Below are 22,461 nucleotides of genomic sequence, written 5' to 3'. Positions count from 1 at the left end.
TCAACCACCGCCATTCAAAGGCACGCAGCATAATTGAGCGGGCCTTTGGAGTAATGAAAACAAGGTGGAGGTCAACTCCTTTCCGGGCACTGGAAATCAAACCTACCTTTGCACCTCAGGTAATTGTTACCTGTGCATTCTTACACAATGTGTGTTTGGACAATGGGGACACACTGGATCCTGACGAGGATATTGCCAAGGACGATCTTGACCTCCATCCTCCACATGAACCAATGGCACTTAACGAAGCCTCAGGGAATGCTGCACGAGACACACTGGCTGCCCAAGTTTCCGGGGATGTGCAGGCCACATGAAGAGACATGTTGCACTGTTGATTTTCCTTCATGAGAATTATATATATGTAATATATTTAAGAATTTCATAGTATTTTAATATTGTTCTTCTACTGTCTTGCCCCAATTTCTAAACCGTTGGCATTCATGTGTTTGTATTGTTGTATAAATGTTATTGTTACATATTTTCTTATTGCATTTTTTAAAAAAAAACAATAGCCTGAGAACTAAGAAAGGACGTTTTTAATGATGAGTATGCATGTTCTTACCTTGGTTTTATTTTTTGTTCCAGGAGTGGAGTGGGGTGGGGCTGTAGTGGGATTTCTACAATTGTTTGCAATAAATATTTTAAAACGCACTACATATGGTGACTATGCTTTGTATTACTGTAGAATTTATCCACATCTAGAAAAGCCTTTTTATAAGAACTTTTATAAGCACAGCATTTATTGCTCAACAGCTGTAAATATAACAACATATGTAAATATAACAATAATACATATTAAAATATAAATTATATAAACTCTTAAAACATTAATATATTAAATTAATATGTAAACAGTTGTGCAATTGAACAGGTAATTATTTTCACATATTTTAATCATTCTTTCAAAGAGGTCTAAAAACCTCTGTGACTTCACCTCACTCTCTGCATGGCGCCTTTGCTCCCGAAAGGCCTCCTCGACCAGTTACTCCATAATAGGATTGGACCTCCTCCTAGATGTCGTGGCACTTGTTGCTGCTGGGGAACTAGTTGGCATTCTACTGGGTCCTGTGTCAGGGGTCCAGGATGCTGCTGTGGTGGAGAGCTCTGAGGTGGAGGGCTCCACAATATCCTAAAGAAACAAGGCAAATCATGTTACTTTTTAGACATTTTCTGCAAATATCTCCTCATGAAATTTAAAGAGAATGTTTGCGAATCTGATGTTAGTGGAATTCATGAAAGTACTGAATTACATGGTAAATGATTAGCCTCACCATGAGGATTGTCATGGGATCCTCTGCTCCTGGTTGGAATGATGCCACCACCACCACAGGGGGGTCGATCGCAGGCAGGGCACCCAAAACCTCGTGCATGTCTCTATATTACTGCCATGTAGCAACAGTGACCTCACCTTGGTCTGTCCCTGAGCCGGTATTTGGAGTCCTCAATTCCTGACACACACACACACACACACACACACACACACATTCATTAGGCAATTGGAAATTATTTTAAAATGGACATCATATACCTTCTATTTTTGTTTTAAATTCTCCCATATTTTGGAAGCCTGCTATCCAGTCACCTTGCCCAAACATTCAATATTTTAAGAACAACACAGAAATAAAAATTCAGAAAACAGACGCAAGAATATGATTGAACAATGAATTACTCACTCCCATTGTTGTTTGGCCGTTGTTTTGGACTTCATGAAGTCTTTATCTGCCCTGAAGAGGATGAGCCGCCGAGTCTCCTCAGGTGTCCCTGAGGGGAAAAGTAAAATATACGTTAACATTAACTTGCTAGGTGAATCACGTAGCATAGGTAAGCTAGCTCTATCAATATCAAACCAGTCCACCGGTAAAATCAATCAAGGAATAGTAATGTCAAGCAAATAAACTTCACACTGATTTCACCTAAAAACCATAATATGAAGTGTCATGTCAAGGATTATCAGACAGCTTAGCTCGACAAATGCATAGCTAGCTAGCGGTTAACTAGCGATTCAAAACAAAAACATTACAATTAAAACCACTTGAACATTTTATCATAAAACACGAGTGTCATAATTATAATATCATTTAAACTGCTGAAAATACTTACATTTGTGCGACTCCTTGACAGTTCGACGTTCAACCATAAAAAAGCTTGATGCCGGCACTTCTGAGAAATTCCTACGTTGTTACCCCTCTCTTTCAAGTGTGGTCCTCTGCAAACCTTGTTTCAAGGGCTATGTAAGCCTATGCCTTGGCCCTAGCCCTTAATCAAAATGAGAATTGAGACACTTCCCCTCACATTAACGCCCAAAACCGAGGGGGAGGGGTAAGGGTAAGGGGTAAGAGAAATGAGACGCAGCCTTAATAGTCTTATGTTGGACAGGAGCTTGTTCTTAAGTTGTGTTTGTTTTGTGAGTATGTTGGCTATGATCTTCAGATAAACAAATAGAAAAGGTAATACATTTGAGTGCAAATGACAGTTAAGTTAAAAATAATAGATTTGTGTTGCTTTAGCTCATTTAAATTAAGGAAACTAAAAGCTAAAACAAACCTGTAATATCAGTTCCCTTTCGAGGGAACTTCCGTTGTGTCGAGAATCGACACATTGGGGAACGCCTTCAGCGTCATGCGTCTAAAGCCTGTATGGAAATAGTCCCATCTCGATTGGTGTTCCATCATTACGTCACTCGTGACGTCACATGTTTTGGTGATGCGTAAGCTATAAAAGGATGTCGGATCACAACAGCATCAGCTTTCTGGTCTTCAGCAAGCATTCTGTGTGACTGTATTGTCTTTGGTGTTGTCTGTCTGTTTTCACAAAGCACTCTATATATATTTATATATATATATATATATATATATATATATATATGATAATGGCGAGTAAGGCTACACAATATAGACAGTGTGCGTCCCCTTGCCTGCACTATTTAAGCGAGGGTGACACACACTCGCTCAGTATTCTTTGTATGGGAGTGGAGCAAACTGTGATCTGCTGCCACTGAGAATGCTCCGCTCCCGCCTGAGCCTGTTCGATGAATCAGCCCAGGCTCACACTCCCCATGGGTTAAGTCCCACATCTGTCGAGGCAACGTGGCGCCTGCACACATGGGGATTGCAAATGGAGCTGGCGGATTATGTTGAGACAGTTTCGGCCCTGTCTAAGCATTCAGCAGCCAGCTCCATTGGGCCCGTTCTGCTGCTTCTTCCGCCCGTGATAAGTCCCTGAGAGCACCGGCACTCCCCTCCAAGCCCTGCTGTACCACATCGGCCTTGCTGGGGAAAGCATGTACTAAAGAGACGGCCCGTGCCATCGGCCGCTCTTTGGCAGCATTAGTAGCTACGGAAAGACCTGTGGCTGAACCTGTCAGGCATTTGAGAGAAGAACAGGGCCTTCTGGCCTTTTTGGCATCAATACTGTCAATACTGTCTTTGAAAGGTTTCAGGAGGCGAAGCAACAGTCAGCTGCATTTAAACAGCTAATCCCCCACCATCGTTCCAGATCTCGTGGATCTGCTGCCAGGGGGCAGTCCCACGAGGCAGCTACCAGCTCCTCCGACCTGCAGCAGCAGAAGGAGAGTGTTGCCTCTCGTGCTCCCCCACAAAAGGCCTGGAGCCAGAGACAACACTCTCAGCTTAAGTCCTCCAAACCGAAGGCAGATCTGAGGACTGTCATTCAGGCGAAGAAGGCTTCGGCGAAGAGGCCCTGACACGATGTGCAGGCCTCTGAGGGCGATCCCTCCCCCGTAAGCGAGCATCAACATCTCGCTCCCTCGTGGAGCCCTCAGGAAATCGATGTTCCCGCCCGAAAACGTTGCGGCCCTGTCGAGTTTGCTTCCTCTCTCGAGGCCTGCAGAAAATATAAATCGGTTAATTCCTGCCAGTCAACTGCTTCAGGTCACCAAAATCGCTCAAAGCTCAACAGCCAAGGCCAGTCCCGAAAGACTTGTCCCCCTAGTAGTGTATTTAGACACCTGGAAATGTCTTCAAAATATATCTCTTTGGGTCCTGCGCACAGTGGAAAAAGGGTACAAAATTCAGTTCGAGTATCACACGCTTGTCAGCCCCAAGCAGGGTTGGGTCATGGAACACATGGGAAGTTAAGTCCCTCTTAGCAAAGGAAGCCATAGAGCAGGTTCCTCTTCAAGAAAGGGAATCCGGGTCCAAAAATGATGGGGGGTTACGCCCTATAATAGATCTCAGGGTGTTGAATCGGTCTCTGAGGAGGTTCAGATTCAAAATGCTAACCATACCTATTATCGTTAGTCAGATCAGGTCCGAGGTTTGTCACGATAGATCTAAAAGACTATTTCCACATATTCATCCTTCCCCATCACAGGGAGTTTCTGAGGTTCGCTTTTGGGGGAAAAAACATATCAATACCGAGTGCAAGGGAAGGCTTGGTGGCGTCCCTGAGCCGCACACTGCTGCCCAATGGTGATGGAAGAGGGGGGGCTCACTGCAATCTGCGCCCTCTTGTGACCCAGAGATGGAAGAAATTGCTCTTTTATTGAAAATGTGGGTACCAGCGGCAGAACAGAAACAAAATAAAACAAAGGATTCCCCACCCGGTCCTCCGCCGGGGGAGGGAGAGGTGCATACACTATCTCCCGAAGAGCAACTTCCTCCATCGCCGGGTCGCCCGTCTCAGGCACGCTTGCCCTTACGCTTGCCACCTGATTTAGCCTGGACGGGCTGGGCCTGGGTGGAGGCTGATTCTTAGGCTGAGCAGGAGCGGAGGTGGCCGCAGGGGGTCGCCCTCGACGACGAGCAGGCGGAGGCAGAAGCTGGTCGTCGGGGCAGGATGTGCTTAATCGCCTCCGTCTGCTTCTGTGCCGTGGAAAACTGCTGGGCAAAGTTTTCCACAGCGTCGCCGAAGAGGCCGGCCAGGCAGACAGGGGCGTTGAGTAACCACACTTTGTCGGGTTCACGCATGGCAGGTTCAGCCACAGGTGACGCTCCTGGCCGCGATGGTCATATTCCCGCAATGAGAACACGAGTCATCCAGGAGCACCATTTCAGCGTGCCTATAGCCCAGTGAATACAATTTTTGTATTTCCTAATTCGGGGAACAGACACAGTCTCTATATGATGATATCTAGGTTAAAGATTCTCTATGTGATGGGATTTATCTGACCTCAGTGACGTGAGACAGCTGGCAGATGGTCGGTTTAGCCAGTCTGTCTGCCTCCTGACCTGAGCCCCAAATCGTCATGTTTGAGCTCTAAGGCCATGTGTCCACCAAAGCGTTTTTAGCCAGCTAAAAACGCTGGACGCTCTGCTGAAAACGCCTAGCTGTGGGCGCTTGAGAGCGTTTTGGCAGCGCTGCGTTTTTTCAGTTGAGACGATTCGTTGCTATGATACAGAATATCCGCAGCACAGTTTACTTGTAACTGATTTCGCAGATAATTTGTTTCATACTAAAAAATGATTTTTCATCCATTTTGTTCAGTTCTGCTGGTTGACGTCATTGTACATAAAGAATGTTGTGGCAGTTGGTCGGTGTGGTTTTTGTCCCGCCCCTCCTCCACTGTGATTGGACGGCTGTGTAAAAAAGTGACAGTGATGAGCGCTGCGTTTTACCCACAGTTGAACATTTTTCAACTCTCGGCGACCAGTAAAAAACGCCGAACGCTCAGCGCTTGAGCGTTAAATACACGCTCAGCGCCTCTTTACGCTCATGCCGTTCTAAAAACGCGGCGCTCCCATTGAAAACAATTGAAAAAATACGCCAGATGCGTGAAAAAAAACGCTTGGTGGACACACGGCCTAAGACTATGTGCCATATTACCAGAGAGAAAAGCAGCACCATCCCAGGAGGGATGAATACAATATACAGTATAATGTTATAGTACATGTATAATATCAGTACAGAAGACAGTGGGAATAATTCTTCATAACATTCTAAATGAAATATACTGGTGTCTGTAATGAAAAAATGAAAAAATCTTCATATTTTTTTAAAGTTTTAATATAATGAAAAAAAATTAAACATCGTTTGTCACTATAAGGTTCCACATGCACTGCTATTAACTTTTACTCAGCCTAATGCATTATTTAATGGGAAAATTTCAAGGAACATTTTGATTTCAATAATATACAGATATATCTAATTAGTATTTAGTTTCTCTGGGCCTTTTCCTTTTCTTCAGAGATAATGAACTTTCCTGTGGCCAGTCTTCTAAGTCTTTAATAAGGCGAGATGTCAGATAAGAGGAGCAGTAGCCCCGGCTCACGGAAGCGTCAGTGATATTAATGAGTTCCGGGTGAGAGCGGGTCAGTGTAACGTCTGCTCTTACATTCCTTAATGAACAGAAGGGGTTCTGTTTGTCTGTGAGTCTCTGCTAATGGTAGACTCTAAACAAAAGAATTCCACCCCATCTCGCGGAGCAGTTTAAGATAGAATGGATTCTGAAGCCAGCAAGAAGAGGGATAAAACTTTATCCTAATGCAGAAATGTTAAAAAAGAGCAGTGTGACATATTGTGCAGTAGGTAGCTATATCTAATTGTAAACAAGCCTTGATCCAAACCCTTGTGAACTACTAAAAAATACAGAATTTCACAGGCAATGTGAATGTGGATCTTTTAGATGGTCTTTTCTGGTCTTGCTATTGTCTTGGTCTCAACCCCTCATTTTATTGGTCTTGACTTGGTCTCAGTTTAGGTGGTCTTGATTACAACACTACCAGAAAGTGTCCTCCATATATGTTTGCTGACTAGGGTTAAAAACAGTTTAGTTTTAAATGACAAGCTGCTTAAGAAAGAATGAAAAGAAGCTCAGGCTTCTAGTTTCTGGCAATGTATAATACACAGCATAACATACTGTACACACACACACACACACACACACACACACACACACACACACACACACACACACACACACACACACACACACACACACACACACACACACACACACACACACACACACACACACACACACTCAAGTACAACAAACACATCAGATTTCCTGATAAGACTTTATTCGTTATCTTGAGCTTTGGAATGCTCGAAAAGAGACAGTTACAAATGTAATTTGACTGATGTTATCTCTAAGATTTGCTCTTAAGTGGCGCATAAGGACAGTCTGAACTGGAGCGGTCCCCTGTGAGCTCTACAGCATATGGTGAGGAGCATCTTGCTATTTATGGCCACAGCCTCTTGCAAGAGCTGTGACAGGGGACTCTTCCAACACAGCTCCAGCAGAACAATTATTTTAATTGTGCAGATTATCTCCCATAAGCGAGGAGCAATTAATGCATTTTAAACTTTCGCAGTTAACACAGCAGCCAAAAAATCTTCCAGAGATGAGGGGGTGCTGTGGGTGAAGAATCTTTTTGCGGTACAGACACGCTTTTGTAAATGATACAGATTCTGTCAGAAATATCCAATGAACCATTTGTCAGAAAAAAAAAGAGCATGAAAGAAAGACAGATTGATTTAGCTGAACAAGAAAGAGATACGATGTGCACCACAATGTTAGGGTTTTCCGGTGGTCGTCAGGGTGTTGTTATGTGGCTGCTAATGTGTTCTTAAAGCTGCATTTACACTGCAGAGGCAAAACTCTGCTCAATGCCTCTGACAATGCTAAAACTCCTCAGTGCACACCTAATACAATCGTCACATATACACGCAATTACATTTTAAAATTCAAACTTTGTTTCCGAATTGCTAAAGTAAAGATAAGTGTCAATTTAATAATATTTTGTAAACACAGGCAATCTATTCACAATGAAAATGTCCAAACTACAATATTTAACATATATATATAACAACTTATGCATTCAATGTTTAAACACTGATTTATGCACTAAATCCAGCAGAAACTCCAGCACAATATAAGTATTTTTAAACGCTAAAGACAGACGTCACTACCTTAACCTCACAGCTTCAGTTGCCACCTGCTGTTTTCTGCTCTTTATTTGCATAAAGTTGAGAATTTCTCAATTTTAGAGCTCTTGGCCACTCTTAACACTTTATCCTGTCTGCTGTGAATCCCACAGGTCACCTCGCAAATGAAACTCCGCTTTTATAGGAATGAAATGGAAATGCCGCTCTGCCACTGCTACGCTGCAGTGAAAAAAAAGTCCAGTCACTTTAGCGAAAATTCGCTTGCAAAAACATGTCCAATGTCCGTTGTCAATAGCGTAGTGATGTTTAAGGCATAGCTCACACAGAAGTCACTTTCAAACCAAGCAGCTTTCTGTTGGTCAGTGTGGTGAATTCATGTGACCAAATTGAACATGAGCTAAATCAGTGTGGGTAACTTTTTTGCCCTCACACAAAATCCCATAATCTTACAGATTCCTATGACTGAATTTTGCCGGCAAAATTACACCAAGCAATGGTAAATGTGACTGCAACTTTAGTGTTTGGAGCCCACCTCATGTCGTTTTGATATTCTCATCTCTATATATGCTTTGAATCCACCTTCATTGCATGTCTAATGGAATTTATGATTTTTAACCCATTGCATCATCCACGAGGAAAAGCAACTAAACATTCTACTTGTCAAGCCGTATGATTTGAGGGATCATTTAAGTCAGGAGCACAAACACCACTAATTAGGTATCTGCCATTCTGCGGCAGAAAACTCTGATTAGCAACCCCAATTCTATCTATTTCTGACTTCGATTTGCTGCCCCATTTCTATTTATTTCCGATCTTTGACAAATCCTGTGAGAGCAATGATCCCTTATATCTCCTCTCTAAAACTGATACTCTACTCTCCAGAGACCAGGGAAAGAGATTTGTGTAACCCATTTCATAAAAATAGTCGAGTTAAGGCCTGGTAGGGGATCTTGGATTTATCTTATTAATATAATCAGCCAGGAAAGGGGACACAAAATGACTGAGTTCAATTCTATCGCAGCACTTCCATGCAGGGTCACTCAGCCAATCACTCCAGACAATCATTCTCTCGTTTCCCACTGCGTGCCTTAATCACTCTCATCAGAGTTATTGCATGAGGTTGCTTGCCTCCATTGTGAGCTCAGAAAAGGTCTATTAAAGTCTTCTTTAGTACCTCTCATAGACTGGTGGGGTAGTGTGGGATTAGCTATTTCACAGATATTGGAATCCGTTGTTCTGTTGTGAAGGTATTGATTACCGATAACAGCTTTCTGGGTCACAGTTTTTCATCTTCAGAGGAAATGCTATACAAAACCTATTTTCAATCTTCTCTGAAATTTATTGGCTGTTTTGTTGATACTCTTATCTGTGTTCTGTAATGTTGAAGTAGTGGATCTGGGTGAATGATCAGACGATTATATGAGACACCTGCTGGTGAGTAAAAGACAATGCGTCCATAGAAAATTAGAAACATTTCAGTGAGTCCAAAGATCAGTAGAGGTGTAACATGGCTTACTTTTCTGTTATTACAATGCATAGTATCCACTATAGCGCTCAGGGGCAATTCACTAAAAAATGAATTGTGCCCACTGTCAATTGTTGTATGTTTCAGTTCCAAATGTGTGAGGAATACAGTAGATTACCACCATCTGGCATATTTTATTGGGACTGTACAGCATCACTTGACCACTGTGATTCTAACCCGATCTTAGTATTTATAGGCATCAGTGTTATTTCAGTATCACTATTATTATAGTTTTTATTACTATTCTGAAGTAGTTTTCATTTGTATATGTTTTCTAAAAATGTATATATATATATTAATATATATACAGTAGAGATCAAAATTAAAGAACAACATACAATTTCCTAAATGTTACGGTCACTGCTTAGTCCTAGTTACAGTTAACCTAACAGGAGCAGAAGGGCAGTTTGTTTTAGCATATTTTATAAGTTACATATATTTAACTACAGTATATAAAAACTTAAACAAGACAATTAAAAAATAACTCTGGTCAAAATTAGAGAACTCTTTCAGATACCTCCAAGTTATTGGTGATAATGTGGCACCTGGTGCTAATTTCCTTAATTATCTGGCACACCCTGTTTAACTGGCAGCAAACTTTCCAATTTTAACTGACTTTGCAAGATGGCAAGCCAGTCTAAGGTGACTGAAACCCCACGGCACCAGTTTGTACAGATGAAGGCCAATGGGATGACCCTTTCAGCTATTGCAACAGAAATTAGTAATTCCAAATCTGTGATTTCTAGAATATTGAAGCTTTAAAAGACACTTACAGGGCTTTCACACTGGCAGTTTAATTCGGAACGGGGCACGGTTCACATGAAAAATCGCTAATGTGAACGCTGTCATGGGACCCGAGCGCGCACTGGGGTACCGAACCCGAGACTATGGAGGAGGTGGTCTGAGTCCGGTTGCTCCCGAACCGTGCTGCGGTTCACGTGTATGTGAAAGCAACACGGACTCGGGTAGACACTTGCTCAGGAAGAAAAGTATACTGCGCATGCGTTTTAGCCAATGATGATGTATTTAGTTAAATAAAACACATGTAAGGGATGAAGATTTACCTTGGATACGAGCAAGAGTGAGTCTGCAGTGTATTCCCTCATAGTGTATGTAATCAGGGCAACAAATTAATGGAAATCCACTGTCTCCTCAAAAGAGTCCATTTGTAAGCAGCGGAAAGACAGCTTATGCGACACAAACACACACACACACACACACACACACACACACTCACACACACACACACACACACACACACACACACACACACACACACACACACACACACACACACACACACACACACACACAAACTAAACTAAACCTGTGTTGTTTACTCAGCTATGCATAATAGCACCAAATTAATAAAAAAACACAATATATTGACCCGCGCCGTGTTTTCTATCATGCGCCGTGCACGTTTGCAATGACGTAAGATGCACGCAAACGCACTAGAGTTCGATAGAATCAAGTTGAGTGTGAAACCAGACCAACGTTTCAAGGGGCGTCGGGAACAATCGCGCTCGGCATCAGACCGCAGCAAACGAACCCAGTGTAAAAGCACCCTAATTCATTCAAGTCCCGCAAAGAGGCTGGTCATCCGCATAAGACAAATGCAAGATGAGGAGACTTTCAATGTTGAATCGGTTAAACACTGCAGCTGGAATTGCTCCCAGTTCAGAGCTGAACACTGTAAGGATCTGTCTCAGCATACAGTGTCTCGTCGTTTAAGAGAATTCGGACTGAAAGCCCACTCTGCAGTGACCAAGCCTCTCATCAGCAGAAAGAATCAAAAGGCTAGGCTAACCTTTGCGGAGGAGCATGTCGTGTGGACAGAGGAGAACTGGTCAAAAGTTCACTTTAGGGATGAAAGTAAGTTTAATTTATTTGGGTCCGATGGGAAATATTATGTTCGGCGTGAAACTGGGTAAAGATTGAACTCAAAGTGCGTAAAGAAGTCAGTCAGAGATGGAGGAGGAAGTGTCATGGTTTGGGGGATGTTTTCTGAAGCAGGAGTTGGGCCTATTATACAGCTACATGGCAGGGTGAATGCAAATGTTTATTAGAACCTCCTTTGGCAACATGTGGTTCCTTCCCTGCAAGCTTCTCCCAATCAGCCCTAAATTTTCATGCAAGACAATGCCCCCTGTCACACTGCAAAACGGGTAAAACAGTTCCTTGAAGCTCAGAAAAATGGAAATAATTAAATGGCCAGCCCAGATTCCTGATCTAAACCCGATTGAAAATCTTTGGAACATCCTTGGTGACAAAGTTATGGCTGAGAAATCCACTACAGTTACCGAACTGTGGAAGAGACTGGAAGAAGAGTGGACCAAGATCACACCATCAGTGTGAACATCTAGTGATGTCCTGTGGCCGCAGATGTGTTCAGGTCATTCAAAGCAAGGGCCTCTACACTTCCTACTAAATTTTGACTGCTGTAAGCCTCAAATTTTAGTTGTAATGCTTTATTTTGTGCTGCAGTGGTTATTGTTCTCTAATTTTGATCGCTATGTTTTCCACAAAATAAAGGTTTTTGTTGAAGTACCTTGGTTATTTTGTAAAAAATGCTAGAAGAACAATGGTATACCCACAGCTAATATTCCTTCAAATTTCAAGCAATGAAGATTAATAATATATTTCTGAAAATAATCAAGTGTTTCTAAATTGTTCTCTAATTTTGATCTCTACTGTATTTTATTTAAGTTTTTGTTTGTGTTATTTTAATACATAAGTGAAACTGAAATGAAAAATTATGTCTTGGCAACTAGCTAAAATAAACAAAATAAATACTGTACTGTCATGGGTGCAGGAAGACAGAACAAGATGAAGGTAGCTTTTCATCAAAAAGGTTTAAGGAGCTTAAATTCAAGCACAGATGACAATAATTAACGGAACACAGGTGATACAGATGACAATGATTGACTAAACACAGGTGATACAGCTGAACTAATGACAGTAAAGATGACATGTGATGACAGGCAGACAAGTCCAAATGAAAACAAACTAAACCAAACACCACTGTGACAGAACACCCCTTCCCGCAAGGTGCATCCTTTCGCCATAACAGGAGAGATGAATGTAGGAAGGTGGGGGTTTGGGAGGAGGAAGAGGAGCAGGCGAAGGGCTGGCAGCAGGAGTGGGAGAAGGGCTATAGAAGGCAGCCAGAATATCAGGAGAAGGGCTTGGCAGAGGGGAGATAGGTCCAGAGCAGTGGTGGACAGTAACGAAGTAAATGTAATTCGTTACTGTACTTAAGTAGCTTTTTTGCGTATCTGTACTTTACTGAGGTGTTAAATTTGGGGAGACTTTTACTTTAACTCCACTACAGTTCAAAGTCAAATATCTAACTTTTTACTCTACTACATTTTCAAAATCAGTCGTTTCTTTTTATTTATGAGTGGATAAAAAAGTAACTGGTCAAACGAGCCACCAATCACAGTACGCCTACAGCACGCGCGCTTTGTTTTGAACTTAAATTGGCGCTATCTACTAAGTGCGAACCAGAGCCGTTATAATGAGAGTTGCGAACATAGACTGTTGCGACACTAGCTGAGTCCGAAACCGCTCACTCGTTCACTAATTCACTAATCCCTATATAGTGTATGGCATTTGAGTGCACTATATCTGCAAGGAGTGAACAAAATGAAGTGAGTGAATTCGGACACAGACGTTTACACTGTGTGTCGGAGAGAGGGAGCTGTCAAAGAAAATGCTTCGTCACACGTAAGTTACTCCTTTTATCTTACATTACACACTTTATAAAATAATATTAACAGCAATAACAACCATAGTGATCTCGCCACCGCGCAATCACGGGATTCGTGTCTCTCAATAGTTCCAAACAAATCGCGTTGCCAATGATTTTAAAGGGGGGGGTGAAATGCTGTTTCATGCATAGTGAGTTTTTCACACTGTTAAAGAGTTGGATTCCCATGCTAAACATGGACAAAGTTTCAAAAATGAAGTTGTAAGTTTGATGGAGTAATTCTGTTCCAAAAATACTCCTTCCGGTTTTTCACAAGTTTCGGAAAGTTTTTTTCGAATACGGGCCTGTGTGACGTCAGAGTCGCCGGAATTTCCTTATACGGGTCTTAAGGGCACTTCTCCCGGAAGGGCGCGCGCGCATCTGTAGCCTAGTGCGTGCGAGAGTACGCCTATGCCCATCAGAGCGCTGGGCTCGGCTGCAATTAAAAAAATGGCACCAAAAAAGTGTGTTTTTGGTTGCCAGGGCAAGACAACATTGCACAAATTTCCAAAGAACCCAGCGTTAAGGGACCTGTGGATGGATTTTGTTTTTCCAGAGCAGCAACGGAGTTGTGCAAGTGTTTTTGTTTGTTCCCTTCATTTCGACAGTAATAGTTTTATAAACAAGGCCCAGTTCAACGCCGGATTTGCAGATCGCCTAATACTCAAAGATGGAGCAGTCCCAACGATAAAGGTTCACGGTCGTGCGTTGGAACCGCAGGCGGTGAGTAAAACTGCTTCAAATGTCTGTGAGTTGTTAACTATCGGGGTGTACGTTAAGCACAGAAAGTAAACAACATGATCACATACAGTTAATGTATCTATGGAGCATGCGATGTATGGTGTGTGTTTAAATACATTTGTTTAGCTGGCCACTGTAGGTGTCAGTTTGTTTATTGTAAAAATAAATCATGTCCTCATAAACCAGTCTGTCTGTTTACAACACACAAATGTTGTAAAACTCGCACATGACATGGTGTTCTAAAAACACTGCGCTCAAGTTCAAATCATTTCTATTTTTAAAAAAACGCTCGAGACCTTATGTTTTTCACCCATTTCACTGCCCATCTCACGTTTTTGTGAGCAAAAACGCGTTCTGTATGAATCAGAATCAGAATCAGAATCAGAAAGAGCTTTATTGCCAAGTGTGCTTGCACACACAAGGAATTTGTTTTGGTACTGAGGCTTCCAGTGGACTATACAAATACAAATACAACATGAAACATGAAACATAATACTACAAATTATAAGAATAAAAAAAATAAAAATATAAATATGAATATATGAGAATAAAACTATCACAGTTTGGTTTAGTCAGAATAGACATTTTCAGATTTACAGATTATGAACCTATTTACAGTGTTTTGAATATTATATGAACGAGCCCTTATATTGTTTAAGTTATAAGTTATACCGTTCCAGTAGGCCTACACACCACATAGAGACGTCCATGCTGTAGTCGTTGCTGCTGCTGCTGCTGCTGGTCGTCTTCAATCTCAGCCTCGGGATCTGATTCTGGATCAAAAATGTATGGCTGAATCTGATTGTTAGCCATGGTTTATTTTCGGATGTCACTCACAGCTTCCAGACGCTCTCAACGCAAAAGCTTCGCGCGCTCGTGTCGTGATTATTTAGCTCCGCCCACACGGTACGCCTCCACCCGCTCGGGTTTTTCCGGAAAGACTCGGTACAGCCTATCTTTCTTTTATAAATATAATAAAACTAAAAGACTTTTTGGAGATATGAAGGATGCAATACTACTCTATAGGTACTCAAGATTAACATGAGATTGAGTGAAACTGAGCATTTCACCCCCCCTTTCAGCGGGGCAGAGAGCAGCATGTAGCCTATTTATGTGTGTGTATGTGTATGTGTGTGTGTGTGTGTGTGTGTGTGTATATATATATATATATATATTATGGCGTTGTGCAGGTTTATGTGAATGTATCATAACTTTAGGATTATGTCCCTTCCCTCCAAAATTAAACACACAAAAGATGTTTTCAATTCAAATATAAAGGCCTATATATATATATGGCTGTTCAGCAATGTACCGGTGCAACCTCCTCATTGTGTATTTTTTTCATAAACTAGGAGTTTTTCCAGTTATTACTTTGTTTTTGTCAACACCGTCAGACTCAATAAAAAGCTATTTATATTTTTATTTTTTTTGGTCTAATATGTATTTAGAGTTTTTAACTGGCATTCTTAGTACACATATATGCGGTTAAATGTTGAATATTCACTTTTGTTCATTTTTTTTATACTGTTTCACGTGTACTCCCTTAAAAGATATAACATCATACAATGTTTAAGCCTTAAGACAAAAAGTAATGTTTTTTTATTTAACCAACATATTTTTGAATTAAAAGAGACTATTACTTTAAAAACTCAACAGCACTGAAGAAACATATTGTAAGCATATTCATTTAAAACAAAAACTCCCTCTGACGGTGGTGACAGTGGCCTCATTACAACATACATTTCTAAAATGTATTCCACTCAAGATAATGGCTTCTTGCTTAACATAACTTCCTAAAATACCTAAACTCAAAGTTGAGTGTAATGACTATGTAATGACTATGAAATTGGGGGGAATTACATTGAATGTTAGATTTAGTTAAATGTTATCATGCCATTTTCATTTGGCTTTAGTCATTGGAGATGCATGGCCTACAAGGGATATTGTATACTATGTGCTATGTAGGTAGGTAGTAGGTGCACTATATGTGCATCCCAAATGACGTAAGCCAAATTAACATGTCATAATAGTGAATTGAGTGAGAGGGAAGGCACACCTCCTCCCCTAGTGTTGGACGATAGGCCGATGGTATAGTTCAATATATTCTAATTATTTAGAATCATTTAATTATTTCCGATTGGCCGAGAGACGTCCTATGACGCACTTTGAGTGAGGATATCCATGCACTTCCTCACTCGATCATAGAATCTTCACTGCTCACAGCTGATAATCACTCCACCTTTCTTTTCAAACTGGGCAATGCGAACATTTAAAGTTGAAAGACAATGAAGTTGTGGAGCAACCAAGCTGGTTGTTTGGAACAAATTTTCAGTGCAGGCGAAAATCTAAATGAATGTTATAAAACAATTTAATCGCTTTAAACGTGTTCAGATGCAAGTGGAACTGCTGTATGAAAGCAATATAGCGCTCGTATTCATGAGGATGTTCCTGGATATCCTCAACTCTCACTCGCTCTATATTGATTCATAGTAGCATGCAGTGTAGGTCTGTATGGAAGAAATATAGGGGGAATTACATAAATAAAATATAAATAGGTTAATGACACATTACAGGTCATATTGGTATTTATTGTGATCAACAATTATATTCTAGCCTTCGTTGAGGACCATTTGGAGTTTTTTGTCACCACCGTCAGACAGAAAACTTGACGGTGGTGACGTCTGACGGTGGTGACAAAAAGCTACTCTTTCACATGATATGCATGAGTTGTTCACATTAGCCATCTTGTTTCCCCTCTGTTGCTAGCAACTTCAGACCTCTTCTTAAAAAGTATACATTTATGTCATTATCTAATCTAATATTTTTTATACAAAATATACGGTGTTGACATGTTATAGTTGTGACAGTAGCAGTGTCCAAAAATATGAACAAGTTTAAGAGAAAATAGAAAACTTATGAGAGCTTGAGGATCTTGAAGCATGCAGTAGAGGTGAAGGTCTGAAAATGGGGTCCTCAGGAGTGTAGTTGACCTTGTAGTTGCCTGATTTTATTGCTTTTTATAAATATCTGACGTTGGTGACTAATATGTGGGACACATTTTGAGCAACCACGAAATAATAGTAAATATTGCTCAAAACTCACTGTTTGTAGTTTTTAATACATATTACAATGTACTCTTTCATGTGGTAAAGATATTATTCAATTCAATTATTACTTTTTGTTTTTTTAATTATCTCCTATCCAAGGACAACTGATTTTGTAGGCAATCGGGCAGCATATAATCATTAAATTAATAAAAATAAACCTTTAAAAGAACCTTACATATGTGCAAAGGACCCCCTGATTATAACATTGATTCTTTTTATTCATGAAAATGTTATTAATTTCCAACAGAATTAGCACTTTTCTTAGTGGGACATGTTTTTTTTGCCAAAGTTTCAAGAATCAGTGTAATGTCATTTTGTTAATAGATTGGTGTGCCAAGAGTGACATTAGTCTTCATTTAGACTGAGCTAAGCAAGAGTCTTGTGACAAATTATGATAGGACATTATAGCTATAAAAAAATCATTGTACTTGGATACTTAAGTACATTTGAAGGCAACTGCGTTTGTACTTTTACTCAAGTGAATGTTTAAAGGCAGCACTTCTACTTTTACTTGAGTAATATTTTACCTTGAGTATCTGTACTTTAACTCAAGTACATGATATGTGTACTTCGTCCACCACTGGTCCAGAGGGAAACCACCCCGGTTGGGGCTGCCCTCACAGGTCTGACGCCAGTGACGTCAGGACCTTTTCTTTTGTGCCGAAGCCTTCTTAGCCTGAAGAACGGTCCTCAGATCCGGCTTAGACTTAGAGGACTTCAGGTGAGAGTGTTGTGTCTGCTTCCAGTGTTTCTGTGGAAGTGCACGAGACGCAACACTCTCTTTCTGCTGCACACGATATGAGGAGCTTGACGGCTGGGGCTGCACATGCCCAGCAGCCCCGGGGGTTGGACACGGCGAGGGAGAAATCTTTTGAATGCCTCCAATTGTTTTTTAGCTGAATTAACGGCGTCGCTGAAGAGACCAGAAGGATCAACCGAGGCATCCAGGAGAAAAGCACAATCTTTATCTTTTATCTCCGCAAGATATAACCAGAGGTGCCTCTCAGTGGCCACCAAGGCTGCCATAGACCGCCCAATTGCTCGGGCGGTCTCCTTGGTAGCCCTGAGAGACAGATCTGTGGCACAACGAAGTTCTCGAGCCTCATCGGGTCCCACTCCCTCACTCCTGTCAATATACCCCAGCAAGTCAGCCTGGTAAGCCTGAAGCACCGCCATAGTGTGTAGGCATGCTCCAGCCTGACCTGTAGCCGTAAATGCTTTGCCCACTAAAGTTGATGTTGTCTTTAATGGCTTCGTGGGCAAAGCCGAGGCCTTCAGAGACGATGCTGGACCTGGTGACGGATAGCTCGCGAGCGTCTGTTCAGCCGGGGGCATCGACTCATAAACATACTCTTTCAACCCCTTTATTCCTGAATAAATATGAATTTGGGGGCTGAATACACGGGATGAGTATGGTTTATTCCAAGATCTGGACAGCTCACTGTGCAGATCTGGGAAAAAAGGAAGCCCTCGTGGTGGAAGTGAAACATTAGATGGGAGGAAGCACTCGTCTAATTTGCTTTTGGGACGAGCGCCTCTTTTCTCGGCTGGGCAATCAATATGTAATGTATCAACAGATCGAGTAATCACTTCCACCAGCTCCTCGTATGCTGGGGAAAGAGGTGGCGAATCTCTTTCCCCTGTGTGTGTGCTTTAACTTTCGATGCCCAGCACGTCTAACTCCTCGGAGCTAGAGCACTGAAGCATCGGGCTCTCTCCCCAGACAGAAGGAACCGCAGAGTGGGCTTCTGACACTGGAGGGAGAGCGCCATCTTTCCAAATATATATCACAGACAACAGTAAATATAACAGACAGAAACATAAAAAACAAACTACTCTTCAAAATATACAGAATAATATCAAAATATCAAACACATATTAATTTTGTACACCAAAAATTTCCGGAGGTATATATATTTTTCCATTTTTTTTTTCCCACAAGGATTTTAAAATAGTCTTTGTTAAAGGTTTATACGTTATCTTTCAAATCCAATTTCCTTATGATTTCCGTAACCTTAACCAAAATACCACTTTATTTTCTTGTAGTGCTATATTCTATATTTTTGATGACTGTGGCTCATACCAACTTACAAACTGTTTTTAACAAAATCTAGTGGGACTGCAATTTAATAGCCTTACTTTGTAAGAATATCACTAACACTGATGATTAAACTTTATAATGTATGTGTATGTTAAGTGGAGTGGTATGTGTTTCTAAAATTTTTGAGAAAAATTGTCTTGGTTCAAATTACTAAAAATGTGGGTCATGGCTTAATGGCCATGGGAAAATTTGGGTCCCATGGCCAAACCATGTGAAAACAACTGCTCTAGAACATTAAAAGCTCCCTGAAATAAATGAGAAGGATTTTAGAAGAGCACTGCAATTTTTCTCTCATCTGATGTTGCTCATCATGCCTCCGGTACCACACAACATAGGCCCTCCTTTTAACCATGGGAACACAGCCTTATCCTTCTTACCATTCTGGGCCAGCTTTAAGGGTTTGGAATAATAATGGACATTTCAGACTGCTGTCCACCACTGAAACTCTGCAACCAAAGCTAATTCTAAATCATCTGTCCTCATCCTTCTAGACTTGTCTGCTACTTTCGACACACCACATCTTCCTGTTCACCCTCTATGAACAGGGCTTCTTCAGTAAAATCCTTTAAGGTTTTCTGAAAGATAAGTGTCTGAGTCACATTAGCGAACCAGCGGAGTGTCTCAAGGTTCAGTGCTGGGCTCCCTCTTCATCTCTATATATACACAACCTTTTATCACAGGGTGAGCACCCACCTACCAGCACAGCCTTCCATCGTTCATCCATCATCTGCTAAAACTCTATTGCAATTTTGAAAGAAGAATCACGGAAATCTTTTTTACTCGTTTTCACTCTTTTCTTTGCTTTCCTGCATTTTCACTATTGTTAAGATACTGTTGTTTTGTGAATTTTCATATGGTAAATCCAGCCATTTTAATTGGAATTCACATGATCGGGGAATTTGACTTAGTTATCAAATTTTTTTTAAAATGGTTGTCTACATTACGATAAATTGTTCTTTTCCTAATTGAAATTGTTAAATTTATTATGAAATGCGTCTGTAAATGAATTAAATGAATCTAAATTAAAGATTCATTAGACCAAAGCACTAATTAATTATTTTTCAAGTTAAAGACCGTCCTGGTTGCGTATGCAACCCACCGTTCCCTGAAGGAGGGAACGGAGGACGTAGTCGACATCGACTTAATGGGGATCAGGTTCCACACTGCTTACGAGTATTAGGCCTGACACCAGACGTTCAACATTGTTGAAATTCTCTGCAGCAGACGGACTCTATCTGTGTCCGTAGCGCACAGCGAGAGCACAGGCACCAGCAGTCTGCCCAGCTCGAGCCAGTCCGGGCTCCTCGTCCGCGACTGGCAGCCGCCTCCTGTTCCTCCATCAGCCTCAGCTGCTCTTCACTATATCGCGGCTCGTAAAGATAGCCACGAACACTGGATTCGAGCAGCAGAATTTCAAAATCCTCTTCTTCCATATCATGTTTAGTTTTTTCCATCATTGTCGTAACTTCCTATCTCCACAGCGCTTGTTAGCTTAGCTTCCAAACAAGATGGCTGATATTGCTTTCTGTATCTGCAAGTGAAGTCCCACCCACTGATCTGTAATAGGTCTGCAGCGTGAGTGGGTCCCACACCCTGTATAAATGATGAACTTGTGTTTGTAGTCTCTACAATTTTCAATGAAATGGAACTTCCTGCTTTTTATGACGCAAAATGACGATTTTTACGTCATAAAAGGCAGGAAGTAAAATACTTAAATCCTTATTTCTCCCATCTCAGGGAAAAATAAAGGAAAAATCCACGATAATTATAATATATGACTGGGTTTCTAACAATACAAAGCTTAATGCGAATGGGTAAAGTGTCCCTTTAAGGGAGCTCAACTGGAGTAGAAAGCGCACGTATCCAGTCCATAGTAGGGGAATGGCGCAGCAAGCCGACACTTGAACCGGGCTCACGTCGAACTGGCTTCATGAGAAGGGAACCCACAGGAAGCAGCGGTTCAATAGGTGTCGCCCAGTCCCCAAGTCTAATCTGTCAGCAAAGCATTCTGTCGACGCCTAGGCGGAGCGAAAACACTCATCATAGAGGAGCGCACAAATAGACATGAGCATCTCGGAATCTTTCACCGAAAATAAGGCAACCACATCCGTGGGCCACTTTGCTTGGAAACAGCCTTCCCTCTCTGCTGAATCCTGACAGATAAGAGCTGGTCTGAAGTAAAAAGGCTGCGTTCTGTACACGTATAACCGCTATGAAGCGGACGGACAGAGAAGCCAAGGCTGGGTCTGCCTCCTCCGGACAGCGCTTGCAGGCTCACCACCTGATCCTATTACGGGAGAGGTAGGAACCTTGGGCACAATCCAGGCCGGGGTCTCAGTTCGTGAGAGTTAGCCGGCCCGAACTGCAGCCGCAATACGTTGACTGAAAGCGAGCAAGTCCCTACCCTCTAATAGAGAACATGCAAGCAGGAGAACTGATTTAACAGAATTTTTAATTCACTGCCTGCAGTGGCTCAGGGGCGGTCTCTGCAGTGCAGTTGCACCAGAGATAAGGCCCAAGAGGATAAAGAGGGGCACAAGGGTTTATATTACCTTGCTCCCGCAGGAGCCTGACGATCAGGACGTGCTTCCCATGCTTCTACATCATGACGTGCGTCAAGAACACAGAGGCAACATCACTTAGAGGGTGGAGGAAAACATCCTACTCTAATCCATCTTGCAGGAAAGAGAGCACTGAAATGATCGAAAAGCTTTCAGGGTCTCTTCCGGAGAGAAGACTACTCAACGACTAGGTTCCACTTCTATTGCGTAAGCACACTCCTCTTTCTTAGGGGGTGCTCGCAGAAGTGATGGTAACTACAACATGTTCCTGTGACAGCCACCTGAATCTCTGCATTCAGTGTAAGACCGCCCGGAATCTCCAGGGGTAGAATGCGGGTGCCATCGTGCCATGTCCCTGAAAAAGTGTTCAGCGGAAGTCAGGAAGGCTGTTCGATGGGAACCAGGTCTGGTTGGGCCAATAAGGGGCAACTATGAAGACTTGTTCCCTCCTGACTTGACACCATAGGTGCAAGCGACGGGCGCAAAAGACAGGAGCACTGCTCAACACGACATGTGAAGACCACTGCGCTTCAGGAGCATTTCTGCTCAGCACTTGATTGTGATAAGTTCACTGAGCTTCAGGAGCATTTCTGCTCAACACCTGAGTGTGATAAACTCACTAAGCTACAGGAGCATTTCTGCTCAACACTGAGTGCTAAAAGGATTCACTGAGCTTCAGGAGCATTACTGCTTAAAACCTGAGTGTGATGAATTCACTGAGCTACAGGAGCACTGCTGCTCAACACCTGAGTGCGATGAACTTCACTGAGTTTCAGGAGCATTTCTGCTCAACATGAAGTGTGATGAATTCACTGACTTGAGCAGGC

The sequence above is a fragment of the Siphateles boraxobius genome, unplaced genomic scaffold (genome assembly GCF_051911475.1).
Source record: "Siphateles boraxobius isolate OS27281-9 unplaced genomic scaffold, OSU_SipBor_1 7, whole genome shotgun sequence".
NCBI classification, from domain to species: domain Eukaryota; kingdom Metazoa; phylum Chordata; class Actinopteri; order Cypriniformes; family Leuciscidae; genus Siphateles; species Siphateles boraxobius.
The sequence above is the reverse complement of the archived record's forward strand: the minus strand, read 5'-3'. Positions refer to the sequence as shown.